Here is a 10,430-nt window from a genome sequence, read left to right on the forward strand (position 1 = left end):
CACACCTAACTGAACCACGGTTTTACTTACTATTTTTCAGGGCCTTCCTTTTGGGGAATAAGTCCATGCAACCTCGCCCTGCTTGCCTGAAGAGCCAAGGTGGCGCAGTGGTTAAATGCAGCACTGCAGGCTACTGCTAGATCAGCAGGTCAGCGGTTCAAATCTCACCGGCTCAGGGTTGACTCAGCCCTCCATCCTTCCGAGGTGGGTAAAATGAGGACCCAGATTGTTGGGGGCAATATGCTGACTCTCTGTAAACCGCTTAGAGAGGCCTGAAAGGCCTATGAAGCGGTATATAAGTCTACTGCTATTGCTATTGCTATTGCCTCACTGCCAGCATAATCCAGTCGATAATCAAATTCATCCCTTATATTTGCCCTGTTCCCACACAACATTTGCAAACCATTGAGAGTTAGAGCCGAGGTGGTGCAGTGGTTAGGGTGCAGTACTGCAGGCCACTTCAGCTGACTGTGATCTGCAGTTCAGCGGCTCAAATCTCACCGGCCCAAGGTCGACTCAGCCTTCCATCCTTCTGAGGTGGGTGAAATGAGGACCCAGACTGTGGGGGCAAGTTGCTGACTCAATTTGCTAAAAAAAATATCTGTAAACCGCTTAGAGAGGGCTGATAGCCCTATGAAGCGGTATATAAGTCTAAATAACAACAACAACAACAACAACAACAGTGTTCTCAACTTTGAAAATTCTTGAGCAGTAAGCTGTCCCTACATCCCTCAGTCAACAGTCATCCCTCCTCCATATGATACCTCTGTTGTTGCATTAAATTCACAAGTGACGTCTCCTGCTCTCCATATCTGTTTGGCTTTTTTCTTCATCTGGATCATCAGATAAACTCTCAACTTTGTTCCTTCTTCTTCTCCTTTCTTCCCATCCTATTTCCCTTTCTACTAGTTTTCATCTTACATTTTACCTTCTCATTTTTGGGGGATTGCAACCAATATCTTTACCTTTACACATTTTATCTTAGTAACAACCTTTTATTTTCTTCTTTCTTCTTATAGCTAAGGTATTACCATGTTGTTCTCATTCTTCCACTCTTTTAGTCATGGCATATAAATAAATGTTACTTGCAGCTCACCCTTCACCCACCACAGCTCAAAATTTCCATTGGGGACTTAGCCACATAGGGCACAGAATACAGAAAAAAATAATCTCCCCCTCTGCTTTCTGCCACATGAACCCTATTTTTTCTAAAGGCAGACCTGCTGCTGAGCTGCAGGCAGTTATATTCTGCCCTCTACCCAGAATATCACTGAGCTCCTTTGCTCCTGTCTCCTGCATAAACTTATTATAGAAAGGGAGGGGAGACAAGGAAAAAACCCCTCCAGACAGCATACTATTCAATGAGCAAAAATATTATTTGCAAAAATGATTCCTAAAGTCTCTCTTGCTTTCTGCTGCACATTTGACAGAGGGGAAAAAACATAAAATGCTCTGTGATGCACGTAAAAACCTCCCTCCCCTCACCCCTCAAAAATTCTAAGACTATAGTTGCACCATTATGAGAGGAAAATGTTTAATTATCTATAAATGCAGAGGAAGACCTGAATATATTACATTGTGACTCAAAAGTGAGTCTCAAATATTTAATAGATGATCAAACAAAATATCTTGTGACCCCAAAATGTACTTGACCCAAACTATGTTTGTTCCTTAGAATAATTATTTACAGGAGATAATGACATGTCTAATACATGCACAATCTGCGATAGCTAATTATTGTTTGTGCTCTAGCTATAAATAGTTTTTAACTGTCCTGGAATCAGCCATTGCTAACACTCAATGATAGGATTTAAATGGACTTTTAGGTGAATTTTCAAACCTAAATGATACATACAATCACTAATTAATCCAGGGACATCTGGACAATTCCCTCACCCTAATATATTAATTCAATAATTAAGAGAACTAGCAAATTTATCGGGCTAGAAATTAGGAGATTATGAGTTCTAGACATGCCTTAGACATGAAAGCTGGCTGGATAATTTTGGGCCAATCACTTTCTCTCAATCCATGACATCAGGCTCAGATGATAAGCTAGTTTAGGAGTGTCAAACCATGTAGTCATAGCTGTGTCCCGTAATGTATCGGGACTTTTTTCCCCTTTGCCAAACTGGGCGTCGGCATGACAGTAGCATCTCTGTCTAGTTGTATTTATCTTTAAGAAACAAAAAAAAATCAAGCAGGGTGATAGATTGCAGAACAGCTTTCAGAAGTGAGTGTCTTATCTGAGCAATATGAAGACGTGTTCTTGAGCTTTACTTCAGGAAATCAGAAGAAAGAATAATCACTATGTAGTGAGAAGACTAACCCAATTAGTTCACTTCCAAACACTACAGGAAAAACATGACATTATAGAAAAACACAAAAAGTTCTGGTTTTTTGGTAGCAATCTGCTGTGCAAGTCACTCAGTAGTGATTCATTAGCACTTCCTCAGTTATCCTGCATTTAAAAAAAGCTAGCAGAAAGCCCTAACATTAACTGACTTAGGCTAGCAACATCAAAAGGGTTCTGAAAAAAAAAATCCAGAGAGATGAGGATTCTGCTTCCATCATTAAAGAGAGCTGTCAATTTGCAATTATCAAAAACAAGATACCATTTATTTGGCCTCTGCACCAATCCATCCTCAAACTTTTGCCCCATATTTATGAGAAGTAGAAATTACAGGTTGAAAAGTATGGGACTTGAGTTTATTTATTAGATTTTTATTCCACCTTTATTACTTCATAGGTAACTCAAGAAAGTGAACATACATAATACTTGGGTATGGAGAAAGGAAGGAAATGGAAAAGAAAGAAAGGAAAAAGGAAAGGAAAAGAGAAAGGAAAGGAAAAGAGAAAGGAAAGGAAAAGAAAAAGGAAAGGAAAAGAGAAAGGAAAGGAAGATAGAAGAAGGACAGAAAGGGAAAAGGAAAGAGTGGAATGGACTTACTTGGACTTAATCTTCGTAAATGTCAACGTCCATAAGGCAGTGATCGTTGCATTGTGAAGGCCAGGGGCAGGACGTCACGGATTACAGCACGCCATTGATTCCGATTTAGGGCGGCTTGTTGGGCATCAGTTATTGAAAAATGGAGTGGTTGAAGATCGTGAGCCACTTGGGATATCCACGTTTTCTTTGGGGCATTTCGTGCGATTTTCCACCCATCCGGTCGCAGCGAGTTAATCGATCAGTAAGGTAATCGGCTATTGTCCATACGGCAAGCGTGTCCAAACCACCTAAGTCGTTGTCTTCTTAGGTAAAGTTCGATTGTAGTTTGGTTTTTACACAGCTGCAATACCGTTTCGTTTTTCCACCGGTCCCGTAGAGTTATGTGCAGAATGTTGCGCAGGCATCTTAGCTGGAATCGCTCTAATAGGTTCAGGTCGCTTTTAAGTAAAGTCCAGGATTCCGAGCCGTACAGTAAGATTGTGCGGATGGAAGCATTAAATATCCTCATCTTAGTCGCAATCGTCACGTCATTTTGGCTCCACAGGCACTTCCTTAAAGAGGCGAATGCGGCTGTAGCATTGCCAATGCGGCTTTTGATGTCATTTGTAGCCACTACACGTTAAGTGGAAAGTCTATCTAAGAGTGGAATGGATTGGTTCTGCTCAAAAACCAAGTCTCAAGATCCCGTGGACCCCTTTGGCTCAGGCAGTCCAATTCCATGCTGCTTCTGTCTCTCTGCAAAGCGAAGGGATCGCAGAAAGGCTGCCGAGCCCAGAATGGGGCTTCAGACGACGCAATGCTTGAGAAACTCCGGATGTGCAGAGAAACGCAGGCTACAACCAGCGAATCACGTTTTCCCAGGAACTGACGAAGCCGCAGAGAACCAGTGGGAATTCTCCCTTCTGCAGCGTTATCAGTTTCCGGGCAGAGTCTTCCTTGATTTCACCAATCACCAGATGGAGGAGAGAGTTCGGTGCAGAGAGAGAAGGGAGGGAGGGGGGATATTTTCAGTCATATTTTAAGACATTAAAAAACACTATGCGCAGTTTGAAACTTCTGCATGGTGTTTTCTTGTTATGTGCACGACTGCGCAGGCGCGCAGCTTAAAGGGAACATTGACCCTGGGTTCTGTAGTATCTAGTTTTTCCTGTACATATGGCAGGAGGGGCTACAGCTGGATTTAGTCACAGCCTGATTAGTCCAGAGACTGAGGGAATTTTCTTAAAGTAACCTTCCTTCTCTATTGGCTCCCAGTTTCCTCTCAATCTCTTGGTCCAAGTACTAGTTTGGCTCCTTGAGGTATTGAATTTGTTCAATTATTGGAATTATCTTATTGGATTTGGTTAATTGGATATTCTAAATTCTTTACAATTCGGACTATTGGCCATAGAGTCTGCCTTGTCAGATCTCATAAGGGGGTAGGAGGGACCTGGCCTCCTACCTCTGGGCCTGTGGGTGCTCTGCCCAATGCCTGGGGGCACAGGGGTGACAGGCTCCCATTTGCAGCCGAAAGAGAGAGAGAGAGAGAGAAAATTGGAGGCTTCAGGTAGGTATTTGTCTTGTTCCAATAACTACCTACAGTGTGCCACGGCTTTAACAGCCTTGCCGCGACCCCAAAAACCTACCACGGCTTCACAGCTCGCCGTGGCTTCTAACAAGCTTGCCATGGCTTCAAAGTCCTGCCGTGGCCTCAAGAGTCTCGCCGTGGTCTCAAAATCCTTGCCGCCGCTTCAAAGCTCTGCCGCTGCTTCAGAACTTCACCACAGTGACGAGAGCCATGTAATTAATTAAAGCAGCTGCTGTGGCTCAGCGATAACACGCCATGGCTTGAGAGGACAGCTGCAGCTTTAAAAGGACATAAAAACAGAGAACAGGGAACTCGGCTCGCTGGGAGGCCATTGCCTCAGAGCCAACTTTCCAGGCGGCCTCTTCTTCTTCTTGCCACGAGGCGCGGTGGCCATTTTGGAATGACCTCGTGGAAGCAGCCATTTTATGCAGCAGAGGCCTGCATTGCGGCCATTAATCGAGGCCGGCAGGCAGCTATTCAGTGCCCTAAGTCCGTAACGCAGCCATTAATCAAGGCCGGCGGTCCCCTGAACAGTCTACCACCAGGCTTGAGGCACGTGAGTGAGGCATGGCCTCCACAATTCCCGAATCAGTGCAGGCCCCTGTGGGGACCCACAATGAAGTGGCAGAGGAAGGCCAGGGCAGAATGAGAAACAGGGCAGTGGCTATCAGACCATCTGCTGACCAGCGCCCCTCTAGAGCTGCTGTGAGGGATAAGCTAAGAAGACAGAGAGCCTTGGAGAAACAAGTGGCCAGGGCTGAGAGGCAAGCCCGATTCTCCTGGTAGATCCAGATCCCCAGTAAGGCCCAGTTCTCTCCACTCTGCCTCACATCTCAGCCCTTCCCCTCCTTCTGTCTCCCCTGCTAGGCTTCGCAGACAGGTGGCCTCGCCTTCCCCCCATCTCTCCAAGAACCAGTGACGTGCAGTCAGGTGAGGCAGAGCCTCAACACTGTCATCATGAAAAGAAAAAAAATGTAAAAGGAAAAAGGCTGAGCTAGTTGCTGCCAGAATCACAGTGGATGACTCTGCTTAGTGTTTAACTGTTTAAAAAAGCCTCTAAAAAGTGCCCTCTACAGGAGGAGGCAGGAGAACCACGTGCCTCATCTAGTCTGACTTTATGATCATTCGAGCAGAGTTAAATAAGGGTTAAAAGCCGAAAAATTCCTTATGTAGATGAGGCACGTGGTTCTCTTGCCTCTTCTATAGAGGGCATTTTTTAAGAGGCTTTTTTAAACAGTTAAGCAGAGTCATCCATGGGGACTCTGGCAGCAACTAGCCCAGCCTGACCTCAGCAGCTCTTACCTTTTTCCTTTTACATTTTTACATTTTCATGATGGCAGGCAAGAGCAGAGTTGAAATCCTCTGTGATTGTGAAACAGCTGGAAAAGGTATGTGGGTCGGAGGGAGGGGGAGGAATTCAAAATTAATCCTCTTGGTGCAATTTTGTGTATGTGTGTGTGTGTGTTTCTTCACTCAAACTCTCTCTCAATTTGAGAGAGTTTGTTTGAATGAAGAGAGGGAAGGGGGTAGGAGAGGCAGGGAGGGCAGCCTGCCAGCTCGCCCGCCTCTGTGTCCGCGGCAGCCCGCCAGCAGACATGGGCTGCTGCTTTCTTTTGCCCGGCTGCCACTTTCTTTTGCCCGGCTGCTGCTTTCTTTTGCCCACCTGTCAGAGCTCAGGCGGGCAAAAGAAAGTAAGCGCTTTACACAGTGGGGTGTCAGGGGAGAGCAGAGAATGCTCAGGCATTCTCTCCTCTCCCCCGACACCCACTGTCTAAAGTGCTTTCTTTCGCCCGCCTGTCAGAGCTCAGGCGAGCGAAAGAAAGAAAGCGCTTTAGACAGTGGGATGTCGGGGGAGAGGACTGCCTCACCAACCATAAACCTCACCGCATGTTACTGCCGAGAGCGTATAGGGAAGGGGGTAGGGATCCATTGGAAGGGGGTGGGGTCTAGAGATTATCTCCCGACCTCACACCTGGCACCCCAAGGTCTTGCTGCCCTTGGGCCCTCGGAGGAGGAGCTGGAAGATCTAGAGCTCCTACCTGAAAGTATCAGGGGACTCATTTCCTCAGCTATCTCCAAGGGCATTGCCTCAGGCCCTTCCCAGAGAGAGTGTTCTTCACAAGGGGTTGCTAGACCTCATTCTGATTCCAGGCGTCCTAGGTCTCTTTCCTCTGCCCATGGTCAGGGTCCACCTAGGGCCCCTTCTCCATCAGTGGTCCACGAGGGCTCAGTATTAGGGGAGGGGGCACATCCTGACTTGGGGTTTTCTGAGGATGAGGACAACGTCCCTCCTGATCCCCCAGCCTTTCCTGATTTCTTTGCACCCCTGGCATTTAAGCCTCTTCTGCATAAGGCGAAGACGACTACTAAGATTGATACTGGGGCTCCACCTGTTTCCCAACATAGGGATCCCAACCTGGCTATGTTTATCAATCCTAATACAGATAAGGAGGAGTTTCCAGCCCCTCCTCTCTTTCTGGAAGTGGTTAAGAACCAGTGGGCTCGACCTTCCTCTTTGCCCAATCCTGGGAGTAATGACTGCCGCTTTTATAATATGGAACAGGCTTTCTCCCAGGCTCTCCAATTGCCAACAGTGGACGCCCCATTGCTCTTCTCGCTAATGCTTCTACCGTGGTCTCAGGTGATGTAGCTGACAAATTAAAGCCCCAGGATAAGTGTGCAGTGTCCTATTTTAATCGCACCACGGTTATGTGGCTGCATCAATTACAGGACCGCATCCCAATTCAGGATGAGCATCTTCACCAAGACCTCACCAAAATTATTTCAGCTACACAGTTTTCAGCTGAAGCCATCTTAGACTCTATCAAATTTGCTTCCCGGGCTTTGTCCATCTCAGTAACATTGCGGCAATTCTTATGGCTCCGCAACTGGCAAACGGACAAGTCCAAATGGAATTTGGCAGCGGCCACTGTTCCCTCTAAGGTGCGCGCGTGCGCGGCCGCGCACGTCGCTAGAAACCTCCGCGCAGAGCTTTCTAACTGCCGCGCAGAGCTTTCTACCAAAGCAAACGTGGGGAAGTCCTTTGCAGGCAGCTAGAACTGGCCGCCTGCAAAGGACCTCCCCAGACTTGTTTTGATGAGCCGCCAGTCCTCTTGCTTCTTCTCCTTCACCAGCAAAGCTCCCGCAGTGGTGCCTCTCTTTCCACGCGGAGCACCTGAGCTGGCCCCCGCGTTATCCCTCCCCCTTCCTCCTCTGCCGTGCTTTTGAGGCCGCGGGAGCTAGTAGGAAAGCGGCGGAGGTGGAGGCGATGATAGGGATAACCCAGAGCCCAGCTGAGGTGCTCCGAGCGAAGGGGGAGGCACCACCGCCGCTGCTTTGCCGGTGAAGGAGAAGGAGCAAGAGGACTGGCAGCTTTGAAATGGTCCCGCTGGCTGCAGATTTGATTCAGCGTAAGCAGGGGCCGAACACATGCTGAGCCGACTTTGCGCAGTGAGGCGGAGTAATTCAACCCCCCCAAAGAACACGTGTCTCTCTCTCTGTGTGTGTGTGTGTGTGTGTGTGTGTGTGTGTGTGTGTGAGAGAGAGAGAGAGAGAGAGAGAGAGAGTTGGATCAAAATTGGTGGCCAAAGGAGTGGAGGGAAGGAAGGAAGGAAGCCCTGCCCCCTGTGAAAAAAACTGAAGATGGAGCAGTGAATGAATAAACCATAAAAGCAACAAACAGTTAATGCGTAAGTAAGCTGAGGAGGAAGTTCTCAACTAAGGAAGAAATATTAGAAAGAAATATAAAAAGCTCAATATGCCAAAACACTTATTTTAGTCTTCATTTAATTACTTGTATTGTAGTCTGATGTAACATCTTTTTAAAGTTAACGTTAGTTAGAAAAGATAGGGTACAAAACTTAAATAATAAAAAAAATTGTACATTCATTTTGAAAAATAAATGCAATACTTGATTAATTTCATATCTTTATTTAAAATAGTTTTGGCATGGCATATGATTTTATTGACTCAGTTGGAAATGATGTGGATGTTGTATCTGATTCTGAGGCATATATATTCTTAAGTAACATAACATATAGCATATTGTCCAAACTTGCTAGACTATTTAATTGATCTTATTACTTTAAAGGGGGAGAGTTTCATGATGAATTATTTTATTACATTTATGTTGTATTTATATATTATATTTATTACATTTATATTCCACATTATATATTTGTATTGTTATTTTAGTGTTTATTGTCAATTTTGATAGATATATTAATATATCAATACTGATTTTAATCATACTAAATAACAATTACTGCTATTATTTATCAGCATTAAATATTTACATTTTTAATATCGAGTTAGTCATATTTTAGAATAATAGGATTATCTTTTAATAGGATAATTGGCAAAATCTAATTCAAATGTGATGGGTTGCATTCCAAAGGAATGTGAGAGGACAGGTTGCCTGCAAAATGCCAGGACCCAGGACCTGTTGGTGCCATGTCTCTCTCTAGCCAGTCTAATGATCTAAAAGCTGAGCAGAAGTCTTTTTTTTTTCAGGGTGAGCGGAAAAGTATAGTGTTTGAGTAGCACATTTTCATGCCTGGCATTCATCAGGCTGAAACCTCGCTCACAATTGGTGCTTGGCGCTTGGAATGTTGCGCAAATGTCCAGCAGACGAGACAGAAGTTCAAACTGTTGCTCTCTTAGGTGCTCAGGCATGAAACTGTGCCGCTCAAACACTATACTTTTCCGCTCACCCTGAAAAAAATTTAGAGGGAACATTGGCAGCGGCCCCTTACTCCAGCCCCAATCTCTTCGGGGAATCACTTGACCCGATTCTCGTGGAGAACAAGGACAAGAAAAAGGTCCTACCCTATAACATCAAGAAGCAGGACTCCTGTCCAGCTCCTTACCATAGGCCTTCTTCTTCTTACTGTCCTCCTGAACTGGAGTATCGACACCAGCGGTACACCCCTTATAGGTCTGACAGGCAGGGCCATCGTCCTTTTTATCAGGACAGGGGAAGGTACCAAGGACAGTAAAAGTGGCCCTTTTGTTGGGGGGGGGCGCCCCTTCCACAAAGTGAAATGACTCCAATCCGAGTCAGCCCATCGGCGGCCGCCTAGCGTCCCTCGCGGATCAATGGGACCAGATAACGTCGGATGCTTCAGGTCCACCATCAGGGATGGTCTTCAGTTGGAATTTCTCTCCCTCCCCCTGACTCTCTTCAGGATCTTTTCCCCATCTCAGGATCCGGATCGATGCCGTCTAATGAGTCTAGCCATCCAACATTTGCTAGATATCCGGATTGTGGAATCGGTCCCAGAGGAAGAGTATGGGCTGAGCCTATACTCCAACCTCTTTGTGGTCCCGAAGAGCTTGGGGGGATGGAGGGCAATCCTGGATCTGAAGCACCTAAACTGTTACCTGATCTACCGAGGTGGCGCAGTGGTTAAATGCAGGACTGCAGGCTACTTCAGCTGACTGCAGTTCTGCAGTTCAAATCTCACCGGCTCAGAGTTGACTCAGCCTTCCATCCTTCTGAGGTGGGTAAAATGAGGACCCGGATTGTTGTTGGGGGCAATATGCTGACTCTGTAAACCGCTTAGAGAGGGCTAAAAGCCTATGAAGCGGTATATAAGTCTAACTGCTATTGCTATTGCTATTATCTCAGATGAACACTGCCCTTTCGCAGGTCAGAGACTCTCTTTCTATCCTTTCAGCCTAGTACCCTGGGGGCTAGGGTTTCTTCTGCTACCATAGACAGGTGGTTAAGACAGGCCATCCCGGAAGCTTATGTAGCCTCAGGTAAAGATCCTCCTCAAAGGATCATGGCCCATTCTGCTCAAAGTGCCGCTATGACGGCCGTGTGGGCCACTCAGGCTCCTCTAAAGGACATCTGTAGGGCGGCCACCTGGGCCTCCCCAACGCCCTTTATCCGACACTATCGACTGGATC

The sequence above is a fragment of the Thamnophis sirtalis genome, unplaced genomic scaffold, assembly GCF_051295495.1.
Source record: "Thamnophis sirtalis isolate CommonGarterSnake01/CBP01778 unplaced genomic scaffold, rThaSir2_p1.2 scaffold_8, whole genome shotgun sequence".
NCBI lineage: Eukaryota > Metazoa > Chordata > Lepidosauria > Squamata > Natricidae > Thamnophis > Thamnophis sirtalis.